Source organism: Rana temporaria, chromosome 2 (assembly GCF_905171775.1).
Source record: "Rana temporaria chromosome 2, aRanTem1.1, whole genome shotgun sequence".
Taxonomy (NCBI): domain Eukaryota; kingdom Metazoa; phylum Chordata; class Amphibia; order Anura; family Ranidae; genus Rana; species Rana temporaria.
Window position 1 is genome coordinate 91,656,156 of NC_053490.1, and position 23,138 is coordinate 91,679,293.

Consider the following 23,138-nt stretch of genomic DNA (forward strand, 5'->3'; position numbering starts at 1 on the left):
GACAACCCTAAGCATACCTGTAGTGGAACATGGCATATATGCCCAGTATATTCGCTGATCAAGATTTTACGCTGGACTCTTAAGAAGCCTGCTGGACCTCACCCAGCTGTGCTGACATGGAGCTCGTCAGGAAAGGAAAATTACGGTAAGTATTTGAATTCAATTTTCCGTTATACGTTCACAACAATTCCTTCCCCTTAAGTACCTTACAATTGAAGGTCCCTAACGCACATTTAGAGAAAACAGAACAGACCCCTCCTGTTAGCCCCAAAACAATTCCCAACAATGCACATGAACCCACACCCAAATCTCTTTACCCTGTAGAGGAGTTAGAGAGACTCAGAAAAGGGGATTGGGAGGTTCCTTATCCTTTATGAAGGGAAGGTGAGTCTCCTGTCTCTCGAGGAAAATTCCAGAAATAGTTGTTCTCATGGGGTTTAGAGCAGCAGACCGCATTCCTGTCTGCTAAAGAAGCCATTTTGCAGTATCAGGGTTTGAGACCCATGAGACAAGGTGTACCATTTTAGCTGGATGTAGTGGAGCAGGATGGTACCACATCTTGGAGTCTGTGGCAGCCAAAAGAAAAGAAAGGACAGAGAGCAATACCCATTTGATTTTGGTCCAAACAACTGACAAGGGCACAGAAAAGATACACGCTCCTAGAGAAGAACCTGTTTGGGGCCTTTACAGCACTTCAACATGTAGAGACCATTACAGGAAAGGAAACAGTCACCTTAGGGCTCATTCAGAGGGATGATCAGTCCCATCCTCTGTACAGAGCCGCTGTAGGTTTAATTCCGTGTTGGCACTTTTAAGTTGGTTTTGTGTGGCTGTTTGGGCACTCGGGCTTTAAAAGGTTCACCATCACTGCTCTATAACATCATACCTTCCAAAATAAACAGCAGTGACCTTCTGTGGAAATATCAGTGTTTATCCTCTCCTCCATTGATGTTCTTTTGGATGGTCAGAACATGATACAGGCAGGTGGCAAAGTGTTGGTCAGAGATCCAGGCAATAATCTAGTAAGAGGAGAGATTGTAGCTGAAGTGCCGGGGTCTAGTGTTTATGTATTTTTAGAAGGAATGGATAATCCACTTTGTTTTCCACTCCACAGGCTGTCTCCGATTTGATCCATAGGAAGACCAGAGAAAAGTGATTACATGATGAACAGAATGATGTAAGACCACAAGAGCTGTGGAGAGCAAGGCCTTTGATGTATTACAAGGCTAGCCTTGTTTATAAAGAATTTTTGAATGGACTTTCTAATGAACTTTTAGCCAAAAGACTGAAACACCTTCTCAGGAACAGAAATATGGGAGGAAGTTGCATTCAAGGCAAATTAATGTTTAGTATGAGTTATTAGTCTGTGTGGAGTCTGAGTGAAAAATCAAGGGCGGAATGTGTTGCATTTGATATACAATAAATTATATGAATGATTTTTCTATAAGGCCCCGTACACACGAGAGGATCCATCCGCTGGAATTGATCCGCGGACCGGCTCCAGCGGATAGATCCCCTGGTGTGTACAATCCAGCGGATCTGTTTCCGCAGATTTTTATCCCCTGGGATGGATTTAAAGCGGATAAAAATTTGAAGACATGCTTTAAAATCTATCCACTTGAATCCATCCCAACGGATTGATCCGCTGATCTGTACAGACTCACCGGATCAATCCGTCCGAATGGATCCCCCGCATGCGTCGTAATGATTCGACGCATGTGTGGAATTCATTATATGACAGCGTCGCGCACGTCGCCGCGTCATCATCGCGGCGACGGCGTGACACGTCATCGCGATGGGATTTCGGCGCGGATTTCGATTCGATGGTGAGTACACTCCATCGGATCCAAATCCACGGAAATCTTCGAGAGGATTTATCCGCGGAAACGGTCCGGTGGACCGTATCCGCGGATAAATCCTCTCGTGTGTACTAGGCCTCAGACTGCCATAGAATAGAAATCAGGTTACTGTTGATTTTGTTTGAGGATGCTTCTCAAACGAATGCCTTGGTAACAAGTACACAGGCTGTCCTCAAACAATGATAACTGTTGACAGTTGGAACAGTTTGTAACCATTGTCAACAAAAGCCCAAATAAAATCAGCAGCAGCAGAGACTAATAGAGAGGACATAATCATGCATTAACACCATACCAGGTTTATAACCAGTCAGAATACCTAAGACGCTTTCGTCTGATTTCCAGCAACTGCTTAACCGGTTAAGGACCGGCTCCTGTACATATACTTCGGCAGAATGGCAACAGGCAAATCGGTGTATATTTGCGTCATTTTGAATTTGCCGCCATGAGCGTGCACTGCCATGCGTGCGCACCACCGTGCATGCATGCCGCAGCTCAGTGACCATGCCCACGGGACCTGCGGACTCTGTGACCCACGATCGGGTCACAGAGCTGAAGAACGGGGAGATGCCTCTCATCGGGAGCAGTGATCAGTGACATGTCACTCGTAGCCATGCCCCATAACAGTTAGAATCACTCCCTAGGACACACTTAACCCCTTCCTAGCCCCCTAGTGGTTAACCCCTTCACTGTCAGTCACATTTACACAGTAAACAGTGCATTTCTTTAGCACTGATCGCTTTATAAATGTGAATGGTCCAAAAATAGCACCAAAAGTGTCCGATGTGTCTGCTATAATGTCACAGTCATGATAAAAAACGCTGATTGCCGCCATTACTGGTAAAAAAAATACTAATAAAAATGCCATAAAACTATCCCCTATTTTGTAGACGCTATAACTTTTGCACAAACCAATCAATAAACGCTTATTATGATTTTTTTACCAAACATGTAGAAGAATACATATCGGCCTAAACTGTGGAAAAAAAATGTTATAGATTTTTGGAGATATTTATTATAGCAAAAAGTAAAAAATATTGCCAATTTTTGTTTATAGCGCAAAAAATCAAAAACGCAGAGGTGATCAAATACCACCAAAAGAAAGCTCTATTTGTGGGGGAAAACGGAAGTCAATTATGTTTGGGAGCCATGTCGCACGATCGTGCAATTGTCAGTTAAAGTGACGCAGTGCCGAATCGCAAAAAGTGCTCTGGTCTTTGGCCAGCCAAATGGTCCAGGGCTGAAGTGGTTAAGAAGCCTCAGTCCTAACAAACTGACTGTATGAATAGGATAGGGATAGGGACTGCACGAGGGGGGGAGGTTTAAAACTGTGCTCTATCAGATTACCAGATCTTTGAGTATTAACTCCCTTTGCTGCCATATGTGTTTGTTCTTTGTATTGGTGACTATTTTTTTTTATTTTTTATCTTTAAATTACGTTTTTGGTTGATTTGAGCACAACAGTAAATTTAACTTTTACAGTAACGTTAGCTTTAGCTCCCACCCACAGCAAACTGCTTTTTGTATTTTGGCTGGGTTTCTTTTTAAAAAAAACTGTGTGCTTGTTTGGAGGAGTTGTTTTTTATTTGATGTTTAAGGCTCTCAAAGTACAGTATTCACTTGTTGATGAGCATCTGTTCTTGGAGCTGTTCTTGTTCACAGCAGGCCACTGCATTGTTCTGAAATAAAATAAAATAAAAAAACAAGCAGTGTGCACCCAAACCACCTCATATTATATCACTTATATCACTTCATCATACACTCCTTAACCACAAAGTAAAAATTTAAGTTAGGCATACACTGGTTATGGTTAGGCCTATTCACCTATTTACACTTTTTTATTATCTGTTGTTTCCTAAATAAAACACCTTGCTGCTCCCTCTGTCTTTAGCACATACTCTTGTTTTTTTAAATTCCCAAATCTAGCCAACTTTTAAACTGCTTTATGTTCTGCAGTCTCTTAATTCTGGTACACCTGTCTCTGCTCTGTGTCTCTAGTACATTTTGGCCCAGTCTTGATTCATTGACCCATAAAAAATATGTTCAAATAAGAATCTTGGACTTTCAAAAACAAGTCAGCAATTTCAGCCCCATAAAACTATCCTAAAAGGTTTTCTTTAAGCACTGCTAAAATGTTGTGAGTTGTGAGCACCATTTTACTATACTGGCAAGGCTCACTGGCCAATAGGAAGTAAGAGAGACATGACCAGGCTGCTCTGAATAAGCAAGTGGGTCTCTTTATTAGGTATATAGCAGTGTGCAAATCAATGTCCTGTTTGCTGAATTGAGTGTTAAGATAGGTGAACCCAGAATGAACATGTTGCATGTACTCTGATCCCAGTGAAGCTTGCACACTACTATTTTGCAGTCTGACCTCTGTATGGTTTATTTTTCTCAATACAGTATATTCTTGGATTGTGAGCATAAGGTCCTTTTAATCCAAAGCAGTGGTATATCAATTCCCTATTAGAAATATTGGAAACTCAGATGATTCATTCCACAACCACAAAAAATAAAAAGGGTCAATAGGGAATGAATAAAACAGAATCCAGCAGGAGCTACAAAGTATAAAAGAGAAGAGAAGCACCTCTAATTGTAGAAATATGGTTACGATTAACTACTAAGCGTCCACGCTATAGACAAATGACGGCCACAGCGTGCACCACAATTGCCGGGAGGCCGTCAATATGTCCTCCCCTTCACGTGCTCCCCACGCGCCCCTGCAAGGCGTGCACGACACGTTCTGTGATCACTGATGTCACTGAGACTCGGGTGATCACAGATACGAGTAAGGGGCGATCCCGGCCCGTTTACCACGTAATCAGCTGTCAGCCAATGTCAGGTAATAACGTGATAGTAACAAAAGCTCAGTAATCGTTTTTTTTTTTTCTCCTCACGCTGACAGTGTGAGGAGAAAAAAAGCCGAACACCGGCATATGTGCAAGGGACATCGGTCCCAAAGAGTAAGGAGGCACATCTGCCTAATCTGTGCAATCCGTACCCCTGCCAGTGCCACCTGCCATTGCCACCTGCCAGTATCAACAGTGCCCACCAGTGCCACCTATGAATGCCCACGAGTGCTACCTATCAATGCCCACAAGTGCAACCTATCATTGCCCACCATTGGTGCCAATCAGTTCCTCATCAGTGCCACCTAGCAGTGCTGCCTATCAGTGTAACCTATCAGTGCCCATTATTGCCATCCATCAGTGCTCATCACTGCCACCTATCAGTGCCCATCACTGCCAGCTATCAGTGCCACCTATTAGTTCCACTTCTTAGTGCCCACCAGTGCCACCTATCAATGCCCTTCAGTGCCACCCATCATTACCACCTCTCAGTGTCACCTCTCAGTGCCCACCAGTGCTGCCTATCAATGCCCACCAGTGCTGCCTATTAGTACCCACCAGTGCCGCCTTATCGGTGCCCATCAGGGCAGCCCATTGGTGCCTATCAGTGCAGCCCATCAGTGCAGCCTCATCAGCGTACGTCAATGTAGGAGAAAAATTACCTATTTTCAAAATGTAATAACAAAATATAAAAAATATATATTATTTTTATAAATTCTGTCTTTTTATTTTTTTGTTAACAAAAAATAAAAAAACGCAGAGGTGATCAAATACCACCAAAATAAATCTCTATTTGTGGAAAAAAATTATAAAAATGTTATTTGGGTACAGTGTTGTATGACCACGCAATTGTCATTCAAAATGCATCAGCGCTGAAAGCTGAAAATTGGTCTGGGCAGGAGGGGGGTTTAAGTGCCCAGTAAGCAAGTGGTAATGAAGGTACAACATTTAGCAACTCACATGGTTGATGATTAAAACAGGTATACATCTAAGTATGCAGGTATCTGGGGTAAAGCTGTCCACATAGACCATCCACCACCGCCATCAACGCTGTCCCTTCTACGCTGCACTCCACAAGCACTTTAAGCCCTGCTTTCAGATCGCTCTATTGCAGGGTAGTCTTCCTGGTCACTATTGCATACTGAGAGTGATGAGAGCCAGCGGTGCAGAGAATGGTCTATGTGGACAGCTTTACCCCGGATGCCTGCATACTTAGATGTGCCTGTTTTTTTGGAGGGTAAGCCGGAAGTTCCATTGCTCGTGCTTGGCGACTTTAATTGTTGTCTAGACCAGGTGGCAGATAGACATCCGGGCCCTAGACCCTCTGCCCTCGCTAGGAGTACTCCCCTGGCGCGGTTGTTGCAAGAGGTGGGCTGGGTGGATATCTGGAGGCACCGTAATCCCGGGGGCAGGCAGTTCACATGCTTTTCGAAGACGCACGGATGCCTGTCCAGGATAGACCTGGGGGTGGGTAACGCAAGCATGCTTCCACTGATAGCGGACCTGTCGCACAGGCCCCGTAGTGTGTCGGATCACTCGGCCCTGGTGGTGCAGCTCTGCGTGGCACCGCAGGGGAACCTGGTTAAGGCACCATGGAAGCTGAATGCATTTTGGTTGAAATTGATTAGATCCCATGCCGAAATAGAGGAGAGTATACAGAGGTACTTTGTTGCGGAGGAGGGGGTGGAACGAAATGTGCTACAGTGGGATGCCTTCAAGGCATATCTTAGGGGCCTCCTCATACGGGAAGTGACTGGGGTGAAGAGGGCCTCTGCTGCATTATTGATGGAAGTGGAGAACAGGGTCCAGGAAATGGAGCGGGCTTACATTGCTGATCCTTCTGACTTGGCCAGGGAGTCCTGGCAGGCGGCTCAATCCGCCTACCAGCAGTTGCTCTCCTCGTCAGCAGAGAAGAAGAGATTCTTTGCCAAACAGGCGTTCTTTGAGGAGGGTGAGAAAACCGTCCGTATACTGGCACGGATTGCGAACTCCCATCAACGTTCACCTGAGATAGGGGCTAATAGAGCTAGGTCAGGAGGGGTAGTCTCTCAGCCAGACCAGATTATGCAGGAACTGGCGGGTTTCTATGAGGCCCTGTACAGTTCCGGCGCGGCGTATACCCAGGAGGATCTGGAGTTATATTTGACTCAATTGACCTTCCCGGGGCTGTCCGCTAATCAGCGTACTTTGTTGGAGAAACCGGTCACTGTTGAGGAGTTGCAAGAGGCAGTCAGTGCCTTCCCTAACTGTAAAGCTCCGGGGGAGGATGGGCTGCCCATGGAGGTATACAAACAGTACTCGGGGGTGTTGCTGCCACAGCTTTTGCAGGTTTTTAACAGCGCCAGGGAGGGGGGGACCTTGCCCCCTTCCATGTCCAAAGCAAATGTAGTATTGTTACTTAAGCCAGGCAAGGATCCCGTGGACCCGGGGGCCTACCGTCCCATTTCCCTATTACAGAGTGACGTTAAGATCCTGGCCAAGGTGCTCGCCATTCGGCTAAATGGGGTGGTGACTTCTATAGTACATGGAGACCAAGCCGGGTTCATGCCTAACAAATCGACGGCGGTTAATTTGAGAAGGCTGTTCCTTAATATACAGGCGCGGGCGGACAACATGGGCAGTAGGGCTCTATTATCCTTAGACGCAACAAAAGCCTTCGATAGTATTGATTGGAACTATCTCTGGACCGTGTTGCGGAAATTCGGATTTGGCCCTGTCTACATTTCCTGGGTGCGGCTGCTGTACAGCCAGCCGCAGGCGGCGATACGGACATTTGGCTCGTTGTCAGCGGGCTTTGCACTGAGGAGGGGGACGCGGCAGGGCTGTCCCCTGTCCCCCCTCCTCTTTGCCCTGGCTATTGAGCCGCTGGCCATTAGTATCAGGGCTAACCCTCGCATCACCAGTTTTTGTTATGGTGACATGCAGGAAAAGGTGATGTTGTACGCTGACGACACGCTTCTTCTGCTGGGAGACACGGACTCCTCCCTTAGAGAGGCTATGATGGCAATCACAGAGTTTGGAAAATTCTCTGGTTTGCTCATAAACTGGGCAAAGTCTGCATTGCTTTTGTTGGACGGCGATGACACACAAGTAATTAACTCTGTATGCCCCATATCCATTACTTCATCCTTTAAATATCTAGGGGTACAGATAACGGCTCGGCCACGAGATTTCATTCATCTAAATATCTCCCCCCTGTTGCTGAGGTTTAGGCACAAAGTTAAAACTTGGAAGGCCCTGCTTCTGTCGGTTGCCGGGAGGGTGAATCTTATCAAGATGATACTCATGCCGCAACTATTATACTTTCTCCACAACACCCCTATGGTCATCCCCTTGAAAGTTTTTCATACAGTGAACAGTATTTTTCGTGGTCTCATCTGGAAGGATAAGAATCCTAGGATTAAGGGGACTCCACCACATTCAGGTGAGTCCCTGGATCACTAAATCGTGAATAATGAGTGTATCAACTCAAACAACATTCCCAATCAACAGGAAAAGTGAAATCCACAATGCAGAAAACTGTGCACATGAATAAAAACAAATAACTGTGATATTCATAAAGTGTCAATAAAAAAGAACAATGGTTGTCATGAACCATGGAGTCCCATTTACTGCATATAAATGATTTGTATGCATGAAATTTATACAGTCCCAAGGAACATCAATCTTTGTGGTAAGCGGTGTATTATCTCCAGAAAAAATCAGCAGTAGAAATAAATAAATAAATAAATTGTGCCCTTACCGGATGGAGTAGACCCACATCTCACCATACGGTGGGGGGTCTTCAAGGCTTGCGTAGGCCGATTGCCTTACAGGGGTAACTCTCCAGACACTCCTAAAGCTCTTTTCCGGTAAGACCTTTCCACTCTGATTGGACCGGGAATCTGGAACAGATCTTCAAGTTATAAGAGATCATAAACAAGCGTGGGATTGCAGAGCTTCCTTCCACCTCCCAGATTCACATTCAGCATTGTATGGAAGTGGATCACATGTTCAACCACAGACACCTCCTGTACTCACTGTTCAAGCCTTATTGATTTACTATTGCCTTACAGGGCATTTGTGTTTTTATTGGCGCCGCATCTTTTTCTATATTTTGTTTCACAGTTTTTCCATGTTGTGCTGGCAGCCTTACACATTTTTTGATTCATATTTTTTCACCAACACATTGTAACATAGCGCACTATTATTTATATTTTTTCACTCTATCCTAGGATTAAGTTGGAACACCTGCAGAGACCTAAAGATAGCGGGGGATTGGCGTTGCCAAACCCCTGGCTATACTACTTGGCGGCTCAGATGCAGCAGCTGGTTGGCATGTTTCGGCCGACGGTGCGGTCCTCGGCTCAGAAGCTTATGGAGCACACCGTGGGCGGAGGTCCGATCCCTGAGGCGTTGGAGGCGCAGGCATTTGCTAGACCGCACAAGAAGCTCCCCACATTTAGTCTAATTCAGAAGATATGGAATAAGGTTAAATATGTCCAAAACGCGGAGGGTTACACGAAGTACAGTCCTATATGGCAAAATGACACGTACACTGAATTGGCTAAACTGCAGTCCGGTGCCAGGTGGAAACATTATGGGATTACACACCTTACCCACATATTCCGTAACGGGGTACTTCGCACATTTCCGGAATTGCGGGAGGCGTTTGGCTTGCCACAGTCCATGCACTTCTCATACATACAGTTGAGACACGCAGTGGCGGCACAGGGTCGCTCCTCTGAGTGGTGCCTGTCGCCGACCCCTGCTTTTGACCTTCTGGGGGATGCTGGAACGTCTAAGGGCTTTATCTCCCAATGCTATGCCATCCTGTTACAGTATGTGATGAAGCAGCATCCCCTGAAGATACGGGAAAGGTGGGAGGCAGATGCAGGGGACTTGGACGGTGAACAATGGGAGGAAATTTTTCAGGCAGTAGGCAAGTGCTCACTGAATGTCTCACAGAGGCTCACGCAGCTGTACATTTTGTTGCAAACCTATTATACCCCTCACAGGCTCCATAGAATGAATCCACAGCTCGACCCTACCTGCACCAGGTGCAAGAGAGACCATGGAGATCTGATACATATGCTGTGGAGATGCCCAAAGCTCCACACGTATTGGGCGGGAGTCGTGAGTACCATCAATTCAGCATTTGGAGTGTCTCTTCCGCAGGACCCGAGGGCTTGTCTCTTGGGGGCTCTGGAGGAGTACGAATGGGAGGAGGCGGACAGAGAGGCGGTGCAAAGGGTCTTGTTCCAAGCTAGGAAGCTTATTATGGTTCACTGGAGGGCCGAGGCTCCTCCGACTCTAGCTGAATAGATCAATAACATTGGGATAGTGCTGAGGATGGAGAAGGTGATATATCAACACAGGGGTAATGCCCAAAAATTGGAGAAGTTATGGGCAAAGTGGCTGGATGTGCCGGGTCTGGCCCCTGTGGACCTGGTGATGGACAGGCTTCTGGGCATCAATATTGGGTGAGGTGGGCACTGAGCTAATTGTCGGGAGGGAAATGTTTGACTTGCTGGGGGGGGGGGGGTTACCTCCTGTACATAGATGTATTGTGAGTAGTGGTTATCTCATTGCAGCTCTTTATCTTTAATAAAATTTTGTTGGATTAAAAAAAAGATGTGCCTGTTTTAATCAACCATGTGAGTTGCTAAATGTACCTTCATTAACTGTAACCATATTGCTACAATTAGAGGTGCCTCTCTTACTTGAGACAGAAATAAGTTAAATATTACCCTTTGCTCGTTAAACTTTTGTTCGTAACATCACTGTTCCTCCCTGTGACATGGACAGGCCCTCTCACTGAAGTAGCACTGACGTCGTATCAAATTGTTACAAATCTCACCGCAGGCTTCGACTCAGCTGCTACTCGTATTGCAAGACATTGCTCAATTATCAAGTTTAAATTTATAAAAAAAAATAGTTTGTCTTGTAAAACACTTGCATACCAAGTTACAAGGTTTTACTGGAGATGTCTCTTCTTTCAACTACCCTCTTTCCCCATGAATTTGTTACACTGTGTCATTCGCAGTAAAGAAACCAGGATATGAGCCCAGTGACTGACACATCAGGAGATCATTGTTAACAATAAAAAGCTGAGCCCCAACATGCAAACTCATCTCTGCAACAATATGGACCCCTAACAATCTACAGAGAGTATTTTCATTTTTTGGTCACACAACCACTTAAGGGCAAAAAACACAGGCCTGTCTTTCACAAAGATCTTAATTTTTTTTAATACTGTCCCTTATATACTAAAAAAACACAAAAACATTTTCTGAAGGCTTTCTGCCCTTTTAACTTTGAAAGTCTTTAATTCCATACCTCCCAGTGAGATACTACAATCCCAGGGTTTCCTTCAGTTAATGAGACACACCTGTTCATAATTGGAAAAAATCTAATTAACTTAAAAAGCTGGCACAAATCTCTGTGTGCCATTATAACTGATAGAAAGAGCCACATCAGGACTGCAAGGAGCAGAAAAGCAGTGCACATTTGTTCCTTATTTAGGAAAGAAGAAATGATACAACATAGCACACTCTCATTTCTTAAAGAAAACGTGTATACACTATTGCATTAAAGCTGAGAATGGTCTAAATGGCCTTCATATCGTTTAGCTCAATGTCAAGAAAATATAGCACACTTCAATAAGCTATTAAAGTGAAGTTTACGTTGGATGTAAATTTCCTGTCAATTCTATGTTTCTTAAAGTAGAATTGAAGGTAAAACTCCTTGTTATCCATTTTGGATAGAGTAAGGAAGGGTTATAACTAGGGTTGTCCCGATACCACTTTTTTAAGACTGAGTACAAGTACCGATACTTTTTTTCAAGTACTCGCCGATACCGATTACCAATACTTTTTGCTCTAATGTCATGTGACAGTGGCACATATGTCAGTATTTAATTTTTTTTACAATTTTTTGTTATGTTTTTTTACGATGCTTTCTTCTTTTTTTTAGGGGGGAGTGGATGGTGTCAGTGTGTTTTTTATTTTTATTATTTTTTACAATTCATTTATTTTATATTTATTGCAATTTATTTTAATTGTTTTAGCACTGTGGGGGGCTTGGGTGAGATGTCAGGGGTCTTAACAGACCCCTGACATCTCACCTTTGAGACAGAGAAAGGGACTAAGTACACAGATTCCCCAGTCCCTTTCTCTGCAGTCTCAGCTAAAATGAATGGACAGGAGACAGAGGCTCCTCTCCATTCATAAACTAAAGCACCATAATCACAGGTTACGATGTTTCAGTTATATGAATGGACAGAGTCAGTGATCACTGACTCTGTTCATTCAGAACAGTTACCTCCGCTCTCCATCCTGACAAGGACAGAGGAAGTGGAGGAGGACATGGAGGGGAAACAGAGCACAGAGGGGGACAGCAGCAGGAGGGGGGACACGGAACATGCAGCATGGAGCGCCGACAGTACATCACTCGGGGGGAGAGCAGCAGCACGGAGGACACACAGCACGGAGGACACACAGCACGGAGGACACACAGCACGGAGGACACACAGCACGGAGGACACACAGCACGGAGGACACACAGCACGGAGGACACACAGCACGGAGGACACAGGCATCAGGTAACAGAGCATGGATGAGGACAGCAGGATCACGGAGGGGGACACTGAGCGCGGACAGCAGCATCACGGAAGGGGACACACGGAGGGGGAGAGCAGCATACACCCGCCCTCTCCACTCGCAAACTCTGCCTGCCCTCTCTGCTCAAAACCTCCGCCCGCTGACCAAGTATCGGGTCAGGCATCGGGAGCATTTGTGCGAGTACAAGTACTTGCACAAATGCTCTGTATCGGACAACCCTAGTTATAACCCCTGCCAGTTTTAATTTTTGCCATCTGTGTCCCTTTGGGGAGATTCCCCGTCCTGTCCCATAGCTAATACAGGTAGTAAGAGAGAATCCCACCAAAGTGGGGAAATCCCTGATTGGCCTTTATTTCTGGCATTTTCTTTCACTTGCACTCTCAGTGATAACAGTAAATAGGACAAATAGGTAGGTTGAATCGCCCTAACAGGGGCACAGACAGCAATTAAAACATGACAGGTGTTCTAATCTCTCTCTGCTCTATCCAAAACATAAAAAAAAGTTTTTGGAACACTTATAGTATTTATTACATCACACAGATCACAGTACTCCTCTGACAATAACTTAATCTGCTCCTCTTTCCAGAAGGGGGCCACCATTTTTGTTCAGGCATTATGCAGGGTCACATCTGCTTCCTGGATTGAGATTACACAATCGTGTAAATCCTTGTACCTGTGCACATCCTAGCTGTGTTCACAAGTGTCTATCACAGTTTAGTCTACTGTGGTAGCTTGTCACCTTGGGATTTGATACATAGTTACAATGTTGCAGTCTGATCACTGGGGAACAGGGGACTGCAGAAGACTGTTGAGTTTATCTCATCTTGGGCCAAGTCACATGACTGGAGCTTAAAGTGGTTGTCATCCTCAGCCATGGATTTTGAGCAAAGCACATATATGTGCAGTGTTTATTTTTCTCTCCCCAAAGCTCTAAATGTGGTTTCTCTGTGGTGCATTGTTCCTCTGTTATTAGCATGAGTCACTTCTGAGTAGTTTTCCCAGCACATGAGATAAATTTGTGTCAGGATGGGGGGGCTCAGAAAGGAGCATGTCTATTCACAACACAGTTCTTCTGATTTGTGGAGGGGGGTGTGTTCCTTTCCTCCAATCAGCTCTCACACACTGTAACTGCAGCCTCTCCGCCCTCTTCTCGGTGCTGCTGACTAGGGATGAGCCGAACACCACCCCGTTCGATTCGCACCAGAACCTGCAAACTGCGCGTCACAGGTTGCCGAAAAAACCCAAACGTCAGTGCGGCTCTATACGGCGCCTGCGCACCGACGTTCGGGTTCTGTCGGCAACCTGTGACGCGCAGTATGCGCCGTTCGGAAGCCTGTCAATCACAGGCAGTGCTTGGGAACACCCAGTCCCGCGGGATTGCCGGGGGGTGAAAATCGTGATAACGAGGTATGTGCTGAGAAAAAAAAACACCGGCATTCTGTCGGTAGGATGGCTCGACTCCCTGTGATGTCAGAATTTTTTTTTAGGGTGAACCTCCACTTTAACAGCCACCTGACCCGACCAATGCAGAGATGTGGCTGTTGGCTGAGGGAAATGCATCATTCTGGGAGGATACATTGGTTTGTCCTCCCGCTTCTGGCGCTCTTGCACAGCCTTGGGGCCATTGAGTGGCGCAGCGGTGTACCAGGCCACTTTGAGCCTCCCTGATACCATGTGATCAAACACAGCGAACACATACAAATTGTAAACAATGGCCGTCATTCATGATGTCATTGCTTACTACTGTGATCTCTGTAATCTACAAGCAGCCTTGTACCATGTGAAAGCTGTGGCAAATCGCATCTATCACAGTAGTAAACAATGATATTATGAATGGATGTCAAACTCAATGTGAGTGCTTATATAGTGATCATCACTGTAATAAGCAATCATAGTGTAAAAAAAAATCCTGATTATCCCTCCAGAGATACATCGTACTGTTGTTGAGGTGATCATGTTTAATGGCTGGCTTCTCTGAAATCACTGTATGTTAGTGCCACCAGCCATTGCCTCTGATCACCGACACACCAGTCATCAGCAATGGTGTCTCTGATTATGGTTACATGAGTCCCAGTGTCACCAGACCAGTGTAAGTCACCAGCAGTGTTCCTAATTGTTGCCACACTAGTCCCTAGTGTCACCAAACCAGTGTATGCTAGCAACAGTATTCCTGTTCACCGCGACACCAGTGCAGTGTTGCCTCTGCCTGCTGCCTGTACTAACCCTGATTGTTTTATTGACCACGTTTCTGCCTGCTGCCTGTACTGATCCTTTGCCTGTTTGCTGACCATATGTCTGCCTGAACTGATCCATTTGCACATTCCTCTGACTATATTCCTGCAAGACACCAGTCCCAGGCATCCCCTGTGGACAGCTGCACTCCTGGAACCACAGAAACGTTTTTGTTTTTTCTTTCTTCATCCTTCTGTACTTTCTGGTCAGTGAACATGGCATCCATGGGGGCAGCCACCTACCAGTAGGCTAGGCTTGCTTGGCTTATAGCAAGTGGGATTACTATAGGTGATGCCACAATAAGCTATATTCACCGATGATCACTCATACAGAGGCGACAATTACAGTACATTGATTTTTGATACAATTACTATATTTATTGGCGTATAACACTCACCTTTTTACCCTGAAAATAGAGGGTAAACTGTGCCTGCGTGTTATACGCAAGGGGCTGTGGAAAGTTTTTTTCCTGAAACTTCCCTCTTAGGCCCCATACTCACGACCAAACATGTCTGCTGAAACTGGTCCGCGGACCAGTTTCAGCGGACATGTTCGTTCGTGTGTAGGCAGTAACGGACAGGATTCCAGCAAACATTCGTCGGCCAGACCGTTTTCCAACGAACAACTGTTTCCTGGTCTTGCTTTAAAACAGTCTGCTGGAATCGTGTCCGTCAGACATGTTCGGTCGTCTGTACACAAAAGCAGCGTACAAAAACCCCGCGCATGCTCAGTCCAAATGAGGAGACGGGAGCGCTCGTTCAGGTAAAACTCGCATTTGTTTGGGATATGGCACATTCGTCATTAGAAACCTTTTATTCTAGCAAGAGAACAATGTCTTAAAAAGGCGCACTAAACCACATTTTCTTGCCTCGTTTTATTAATTCTTCTCTTGCTAGAATAACCCCGTTCTCTTGCTGATGCAATTTCAATAGAGTTGTCCCATACTGAAATGTCACATTTCTTGCTTGTGATGTAATCCTTTAATAATGTTTTCTATGCCAGACGTGTGTTTTGGTTGGTGGTCCTCCATAATTTATAGTAGTCATTTTTGTAAAGGAATGTGCATCTTTTTTTGTTTTTTGTTGTTTCTAGTTATGTCACCATTTAGTTTATTTTTTTTTAACATGTTTTTTTCTTTTTAATTTTTTTTTTTTTTTTTTTGTGTTTCATTTGAGAATATTAAACCATGTTGGCACACCAAATGTCCCCCCCCCCCCAAGGAGTGTGTCCTTTGTAAATGACCCATTGTATATTTATTAAAGGTTTGCTGCCTAATAATCCCCACAGTATAACAAACAATAGACATGTTTTCAAATGAAAGCAAAAAGCCTTTTATTTAGGCAAATGTCATCACAAAAAAATAAACAGAACGGCAGCACTAGAATAGATAGCAAACTATATGCAAACTTGCATTTCCAACATGGTGAAGGATAAACTTCCAAGCCTCAGGAGCCAAACCCAAAAATATGAAGCAGCAGCACAGAAACAAAGGAACCCAAACTGTGGTAGTCCAAACAATATGTCCTTTATGTGGAAGGAAATGGAAGGCAGAGAATCAACGTTTCCTCCTCTTTCCAGCCTTCCCTCCAGGCAGCCTTCCAGCGGATCTAACACGGGGTCTTGCAGGTGGGGTCGATGTGGCAGCAGGAGGATGGTGTTCCGCAAGCCGGGCCGGGTCACATAGCCCAGTGTCTGGGGTCAGCAGGCCCCTCTGCATCCACCAAAGGACCTGGTTCATCAGGGCCTTTGCCAGTCTTCTCTGGTCCTCCTCCCCTTCATTCAAATCGTGGGCCAATGAGGCACTGAAGGCCTCTGTGGGGTTGAGGGGGGCCCTCATGATGGCGCTTGCCTCCTGTATCATGCGGAGGCTTGCCTCCTCCACAGGCCTCAACTGCCTCCTTCGGCCTGATGGCCTCACCTGGGGGGGAGAAGACTGGCTGGTGGTGGTTCTCCTGGCCGGGGGGACCTGCTGCAGGCCACTGGGCCCAGCCTCCTCCTGGCTGCCACTGACCCCGGCCTCCTCCTGGCTGCCACTGACCCCGGCCTCCTCCTGGCTGACAGACACCTGAGGATCTGCCACCTCCTGGCTGATCTCTTCTTCCTGTGTGGGAAAAAAGGACATTTTTTACAATTTCGCTAAATAAAACCACACTCATTTTCATGTTTTTCGTTTAGTATTTTCTGTTCATTATTACTTGAATACACTCTACTTCTGACCCCTGCAGTTGTCATCCCTGACACCTATTTGTCTGTACACCTTTTTTTTGTGCTTTTTCCCAGCTTGGCTTTTCTTTTACAATATCAAATCATTAATCCACCAAGAATTATTTACGCCAGAAATATAGAGGAAACTACTATACCTCCTCATCGAAGGGTGGCAGATCTGCATCTCTGTCAGCCAGGCCCTCTTCCTCCGACTCTGCAGGGCTGTGGTCATCTGGGGAATGTCCGCTGGAAGGTAGCATGGAGGAAAGGTTGGAAGAAAGACTCGACATCGTTTTCCTGCCTTCCATTTCGTCCCGCAAAAAAGCCATCTGTTTATAATACCACAGTTTGGGTTCCTTTGCTTGTCTTGCTGCTGCTCCCGATTTTTGGCTTTTATTAGCTTTGTATGCTCTCCTGTATGTGCTTCTGAGGTTGGCAAGTTTATCCTTCACCATGTTGGCAGTGCATCCTGGCACCCATGTTTGCATATAGTTTGCTAGCTCTTCTAGTGCTGCCGCTCGTACATCTTTATTACAATATAACGCGTGTTTGGAATTCCACAGGATGGGCGTGTCCTGATATTTTTGAAGTAAGGCCTCTATAGATTCCTTATTTTGTAGTTGGTCCATTTCACTTTTGGAAAAATGATATTTATTTTTGAGTCTAGATTCGCAAAACATAAACCAAAAAAAAATAAATATTAAAAAGGATCAGCGTTGACCTTGATATAATATGTGTCTTCAAATTTATTACCTATATCTAATTACAAACACAGTCTCTCTTGTTTAAACAATGATTGGCAGCTCGGCCGCATTGGTTGTACCAAACATTGATTTGCTAGATGCAGAGCCATTGTTAACATTGCAGTAAATATTTTTAATATAGAAAAATAAACAATGCTTACAAATGACAGTATTCATCTAGGCACTCTTTCATGTGTAAATCTCATGCCCCTGACAATGGATGACATAAAAGACACTTCCTAATGACCTCTGTACAACCAACACTTGAACAATACTTTGCCTGATCTGAATACACCATTCAAAAACTTGTCAATGTGGTACAGCATTGTTCACATCTCTATTTTGTGAGTTGTCCAAAAGCATTTGGATACAAAAATAACATTGTGGTACCCCATAGACAGAATAGCTTAAAAAGGGTGCAACCAACAGCCCAAAACCCCATCCCATGTGTCTACATTTTCCAGGCCTCTGCTGATCCCATTTTTAATTTCCTTACCTTCCTGTCTCTCGCTCCTCGTTTCTCACGCTCGCCTAATTACCGCGTAAGATGCGTAATCACGGCGTGCACCTTTTAAACACTCCGCGTATTTATTAAACCCCGCCCTCGTCACCTTTGCTAGGCCCCTAATCAATGAGTTTAGGAAATATGGCGTTAACTGTGTATGTTCAGGATGCGATCGAAGATTCTCCGCGTAACCTACGTAAACACGTTGTTTGCATTCTCTACACTCCGCGTATGTATTAAACGCCGCCCTCTTCTCCGCCCATGGCGTAAGAATTCATCTTTTCCACGCCCATAATCTCTGTGGGAAAGGAAAGATGGCGATGTCACACGAGCGGGCACGATGCTCTCATGCCACAAGTGAAGGGACAGAGGCAGGGCAAAGCCACTAATATGCGGTTCCAGGAAATGGTGGAGTTAGTTTACATCATGCGAAAGAAGGACTATGATGGTGAATTAGGGCCATACAAGACCCCTAACCGCCGAAAGGCACATATTATGGACAAGGTGGCGAGGAGAATGCAGAGGATGTTTGGGATCACCAGGTCCAAGGAACAGCTGAGGAAACGCTGGTCAGACTTAAAATTGAGGGAGCCACATCAGATGAAGAAAATACTTAAAATTCTGCGTAAAAGTAAGTAAATATATATTGGGGTTGGGGGGGGGGGGGTGGGTGATTGTCTGCAATAATGTGTTGCCATGTATATTTCACCATCTGCCTCCTTGGCCTGCTTGTAATTTTAAAGACATGTTGTCATTTATTTTTTATGACATAAATACCTACATATTTACAAATACTGTTCTTAGTAAACCACGTAACATCACATAGTTTCTCAGAAAGGCTCGGTTATTCCAGGAACAACACACCTGGACATGGCTCACTGGCCAAAAACTTTGTTTGTAAACATTGTGTAAAAGCTAGTTCTAAAAAATAAAATTAGGAGAATGGGAAAGGCAAACAGGATTCATTCTAAAAACAGTGGTAATAAAGCAGATGTTTTCACATATGCAATGCAGAGCACCTGTGTCTCCCCAAATCAAAAATGGGTTTTGGTAGGGTCTCCCAGAAATACTGTTTAGGGGGGACATCCATGTGTGTCACTTTGCTAAAAAGGGGCAGGATCAGAGCTTGCCATAGAAGTAATTCCAAAATGTAGGTTTGGTGAAAGATAAAAGTAACTAAATGAAAGCATCTTCTAAGCAATGTATGCGATTTATGCTCTCCAATATCTGTGTGCTGATGAGTCTACATTTTTATTTTTTTATTTAAGGGGAAAGAAGTCGCCAGCATTTGGAGGAGGCAGAGAGGGCCAGACAAGGCCAAAATCTTCCATCTCAACATGTGGAGGAGGAGGAGGATGTGGAAGGAGAAGAGGATGTGGAAGGAGAAGAGGATGTGGAAGGAGAAGAGGATGTGGAAGGAGAAGAGGATGTGGAAGGAGAGGAGGAAGGAAGAAAGGAGGAAGGAAGAGAGGAGGAAGAAGTAATTTTGGACTTAGAATTTATAGCAGATGAAGGGCAAGTGGCGGAAGAACAATTTGGCGAATTGAAAGAAGGTGGATTGATGGATGAAGGAGGAGTCCAAGATGATGGGGAAGTGGTGGAAGAAGGAGGAGTGATAGAAGATGATGGGGAGGTGGTGGAAGAAGGAGGAGTGATAGAAGATGTCGAAGAGGTGGAAAGGAGAAGCCCATCAGGTCAGTGTCACCCTAGCTTGATTAAAAAAAACATGTAGATAGGCCTCATCGAAAACTAATTTTGGAAATGACCATTTTTTTTTTTTTAGGGGAGGAGGATGGTGTGTCAATATTTTCACGTGCAAGTGCTGCTATAATTATTCAGCAGGTAATGGAGTGCAGCACTGAAATGCACAATATGCGTGAAAGGATGTTTGTCATGGAACAGAATGTAACAAATGTCCTTTTGGAATGCAGCACGGAAATGGACAATATGCGGCAAAGAATGATGGTCATCGAATCTAATTTTAAAAATATTATTGACATGATGGGCCGTGTCAAAGACTGAAACACCCCCCGCCCATCCCCCGCCCCCACAAACATTTTTACTGTTTTAATAATGAATACGCCAAAATTTGAAGATACACACACAGTGTGCCAACATGTGCTATCTGCCATCACAGAATATCTAGTGTCTGTGCTTTGTGGGTCCAACCCCCTCCTCCATCCTCAAGTAGTTGAGAGGAAGGGTTTGCTCCCACAAAACACAGACATTGATCACCCATGATGTCAGATAGCACATGTGGCCATTTGTCTGTTGAACCAATGACATTTGGCGAGTTTGCACTGAATATGTGTATCTTCAAATTTTGGCGTGTTCCAGTGTGAAAGCACACCATGACTGACTGCTGTTGTGAGTTTTTATATTTTTATAATTTTATTTTTTTACTTTTTGACCATGTTGTACATTTTTGGATACTATAAAGTTTAGACCATAAAGAATAAACACCAAAAAAAAATACAAAAAAAATAAATAAAAATGTAAGAAATATTGGTTTTGGTGCATAAAAAATATGCCGAGAATAAAAAATACTAAGGCGGTAAACACCCCACCAAAAATATTCTATATATATATATATATATATATATATATGTAAACAATAAATCGAACTATATTTGATAAACAAAACTGTGAACTTGTTAAAAAATGTATAATCTTCATAATATTTTTTGTTGAATTACCTGAAAAAAAAAAAAAATATATATATTTTTGTAGACTCCTAAGTACAAAAGCAGGGAGTAATGAAAAAAATATAAAATAATTTTTGGGGTCATGAACAAGCAAAAATTAAAAAACTTGACCTCAAAATTTACAAATGGAGTTGCTTCTTATTTCTAGACTCAATACCCTGTTTGTAGATGAGTGAATACTGTGCAAAATGTGGTTATTTACTCAAAGTGGAGAAATCAATTATGCAGTAAAATTGAAGAAGTTAGTTAGAGAACCAGGAAGACAGATAAAAAGAGAAAAAGCATTAATGACAAACAACTGTATAAAGTCCAATGGTCTAATTATTTAATATTTGTGAGAATATTCCTTTCTTTGGGGGCCGAATTAGAAAGAAATATGATCTGGCATAGCAATGGCCCCCCGACCCATGAAGTACTCAACATATTTGTCGCGTACCTCACGAGCTGATTGGGGGGCCAAGCCAGCGCGACCAGTGTCCAGCCCGGGAAGGGGATCTGAGGGTAGTCTTGCCTCAGAACCGATGTCGGGTAGGTACGTCTGGGAGTGCCTGCGTAAAAAGTTGTGCAAAATGCAGCAGGCAAATACAACGGTGTCCAATTTATATTCCGCCAGATGTATCGATGTCCTGAACAGGCGGAACCGGTTGGTGAGTATCCCAAAGGCATTCTCGACTACCCTCCGAGCCCTGGCCAACCGAAAATTAAACACACTCCTCTCTGAGGTGAGGGTCCTCTGGGGAAAAGGCCGCATGAGGTGAGGACCAAGCCCGAAAGCCTCGTCCGCTAGGAACACAAACGGAAGTCCTTCCACATTCTCTTCATCTGGTGGCAATGCCAGACCACCAGCTTGGAGACGATCATAGAAATCAGTCCGTGCGAACACTCCCCCATCAGACATCCGGCCATTCTTCCCCACGTCCACATATAGAAACTCATACTGTGCCGACACCACCGCCATCAACACAATACTATGATAACCCTTGTAATTATAATAGTAGGACCCCGAGTGGGGTGGGGGCACTATGCGGACGTGTTTCCCATCTATTGCTCCACCGCAGTTTGGAAAATCCCACCGCTGGGCAAATTGGGAAGCCACAGACTGCCATTCCTGTGGTGTGGAGGGTAGCTGTGGGGACAAACAAAAAAAGAGATTTAGTACTTTGGAACAAAAACATCCTACAAGCATCCTTGTGACACTTCAAAGTATTAAAATTGCATTAGAAAAATGTGCATGGAGAATTTGGGAAATGAAATATATAGGGCCACTTCATTAAGAGACTCCACAGCCCTCTGATGGGGACAATAAAAGTTTGAAGGGGGGGGGGGGACACAAAAACCAAAAAGTCCTGTTTTAAAAAATGGCAAGGTGGGTTTGTCCCTAGGATAGCATGCTGGACAGGTTAATATTGGGTAAGGGACAAATATGCAGGTAGGTCAAGAATAAAACATGTAAAGCTTATATCAACATGCATAGGGAGAAAAGGTAACGTTAGTTAAACACACAGCATATCTGGGAAATTAAAAATAAAGTTAGTTGGCAACATTATTACAGCCAGGAAACTTACCTTAATATACTCCTCATGCAGAACTTTAATGATGGCAGCACACGTGTCCGGTATGATGACCCCAAGCGCCTGCGGAGAGATGCCTGTCGAGAACTTGAGGTCCTGCAGGCTCCTCCCAGTCGCCAGGTACCGCAACGTGGCAATAAGCCTCTGCTCGGCCGTGATGGCTTGGCGCATCACAGTGTCCTGCCTCGTGATATAGGGGGACAGAAGTTCCAGCAGACTGTTGAATACGGGGTCCGTCATGCGGAGAAAATTCCTAAAGTCATTAGGATTATTCTCCTGGAGTTCCCTAAGCAGAGGCATATGTGAGAACTGGTCACGCTGGCGCAACCAATTCTTGGTCCAGAAACGCCTCCGCCCCCTGTTTCTGGCCAAAGTACTGGAAAAATGAACATATCCAGCAGCCATCCCATAAACAGCACCAACTCGCGAAAATTGACGCTGCTGCTCCATCATGGCTTCAAACCGGCCGGCTGGTCAGTCAAGAACACACTCAAACAGAAAGCACTCGCAAATCCAGCACTACCTGCGACAAACGCGTGACAAACAGATACGAGCGCACAGGATGCAACTGCTAAAGCAGAAACAACCTGCTAGCCTATAGCCGAATGACAACTACGTTACCGCAAGCACACGCACTGAACCCGTGAATACACGCTGTCAAAGCCTGGAGACCGAGAAGCGCGAATCAGCTCTAACCAAACCTTCACTAACACGAGCAAACCCGTAACTAGCAAAAGAGGAACAGAGGGCGGCGCCATTAAGTTTGGTCTTCCCCTTTATAGTGACGTCGTACGTAGTTTACGTGCACGCGTTCCGGTACGACGGTAATTTGGTCCGCTGGTGTGTACAAGCCAGCGGAACCAAACAAAAA